Consider the following 2088-nt stretch of genomic DNA (forward strand, 5'->3'; position numbering starts at 1 on the left):
AAAGTGACTGAGATCATATCAATGCGAGTTTCCTTTCAGATGGTTTTAAATATTAATGACGATTACTCCAGTTCTACATCAAAGTTCCTCACAATACCTTCAAGAAACATCAGTACAAATCCTGTGTTAAAAAGACTGAAGCATCATCAACCAGCATGTGGTGCAATCATGAATCGTCAATCATGAGAGTGCTTAGACTGAAACATCACCAGGAAATTGTCACAAACAGCGTCACAGATCTTTTTTTAATTTTTTAAAAGTTTCTGTTATTTTTTTGCATGTACCATCAAAACGGATCTAACTGGTAGCACAGCTGGAGATTGTCCCACCTTCTCCAGCAGAGCATCTGGTGGCTTTGAACAGTTCATCTCTGAGATTGCAGTGCAGCTTCTTACCACTAGGCCACCAGAGCTCCCAGGCTTATTTTTGAGAAGTTGATGCTTGTGATGCTAACAGCAGCGTGTCAGGCAGTCCCTGTGCAGTCTGTGATACTGCCTTGGAGCCTTTCCCTGATGGCCTGGCTCTCCAAGGTCCTGTCCTCACCATCGACAAGGGCTAATTCTGGGAGATCTGTCCCCTGTGGTCCCACCAGGCTAGTGACTACAGGCGGAGTGACTGTTGCAACCATCAGCTCTGGCTCTATCAGGAAGACATACTTGTCTTCTGCAACGTTCTATTTTCAGCGGAGTCAGCCAGTGCACCAAGAGGATGACATGATTTACATCTATGATCCTCGACAGGCACCTCACCTGGCTCAACAAACAGGTGTACTTATAACAACTATATAAAGCGTGTATTTGTTTATTGTTATCTGTCGTCAAGTCGAGCATGGCTCATAGCAACTCTTTGAACAAAATACCAGAATCTGGTTCAATAACTATTGTAATTTTTCTAAGTTCATAGAGTTTCTGGAGGCATGTTTTTTAGGAAGTGGATGGCACTTCTGTGTAAAAATCACATACATAGTGCCTGTGCAGTAACGGACGTTAAAGTACCACTTATTGTCGCGATATCTAGGACAGCGTCGTTAAAGTACCACTTATTGTCGTGATCTCTAGGACAGCGTCTTTTTTGCCTCCTCACCTGAAACACCGTAAGACAGAAGATATATGTTCAACTCTTAGCCCTGTTTCCCTCCCCCCACTGCTATTTTACTAAATGTGCATGCATAAGAAAAAAGAGCTTTTCGTAACTGAGCAAATGAAAGTTTTTTGATTTATTGAATGGCATGTGCTTTGTCAATTTGCCTTTGGGGTTATGGTGTCTGCTCTTGACCCTGAGGAGGGCAAAAGGTTGACAGGGAGTAAGGGATCCAGTGATGGGGCAGTGTGTGGGCTGAGTGACATAAGCCTCAGTGGAGAAGGGGCTGAAACTCTGGGGTTAAGGATTCTGCACTGAGTGCTTTGAGAAGCTCTGATCTCTTAGGACAGGGCAAGGTGGAGGAGGAGGACGATGTGTGAGAAGTGTCCAGGAGCATAGCCTGCTGTGATGGAGGCTAGAAAAACAACGGGGTAGAGACAGCAGCTGTAACCTGGTGCTTTGCTCATTTCCCTTTCAGGTTGGGTTCAGTATCATTGTCCTGGACCTTGAGGTGGCAGAGGGCTGGCATGGGGAGAGGAAGGACCCCTGCTCATGGAAGGAGAACGGGCTGAGGGACTTGAGCCTCAATGGGGAGTCTTCAAACTCTGGGAATAAGAGTTTAGGCAGGGGAGGTTTTGCGAATCTGTCCTCTCCGTGGACAACCGGGAGATTTGCAAGTTTAAGTGCAAGCTCTCCTTGCCTAGTGGTTAAGAAGCTGTATTGCAATCCCAAAGCCAAGGGCTTTGAATCAACGGAAGGATGATTCTCTTAATGAGTTTAGGAGAGTAAACACGAAACAAGGGGCACATGGGTACTTCCCACCGTAACCATATGTTTGTTAAGTGTGGAAGAGTCGACTATGAGTCACAGTGGTCCTGTGAACGAGAGATGTGAGCTCTGTCCCATCCGGCGCCATCTTACCATGTCTGACCTGGAGCCACCACCACAGTCATTGCGCCAGTCCATCGCCTTGAGAGTCTTTCACTCTTTAGCTGTTGATCAGGCCCC

General features: G+C 46.2%; 1 pseudogene; it reads right to left on the reverse strand.

Moving 5' to 3' along the window:
- The window catches only part of LOC102865355, a 9365-nt pseudogene that overhangs the window by 692 nt on the left and 6585 nt on the right, over positions 1-2088 (reverse strand).

Source organism: Elephantulus edwardii, unplaced genomic scaffold (genome assembly GCF_000299155.1).
Source record: "Elephantulus edwardii isolate Elephantulus edwardi_28Jun2011 unplaced genomic scaffold, EleEdw1.0 scaffold00032, whole genome shotgun sequence".
Classification (NCBI taxonomy): domain Eukaryota; kingdom Metazoa; phylum Chordata; class Mammalia; order Macroscelidea; family Macroscelididae; genus Elephantulus; species Elephantulus edwardii.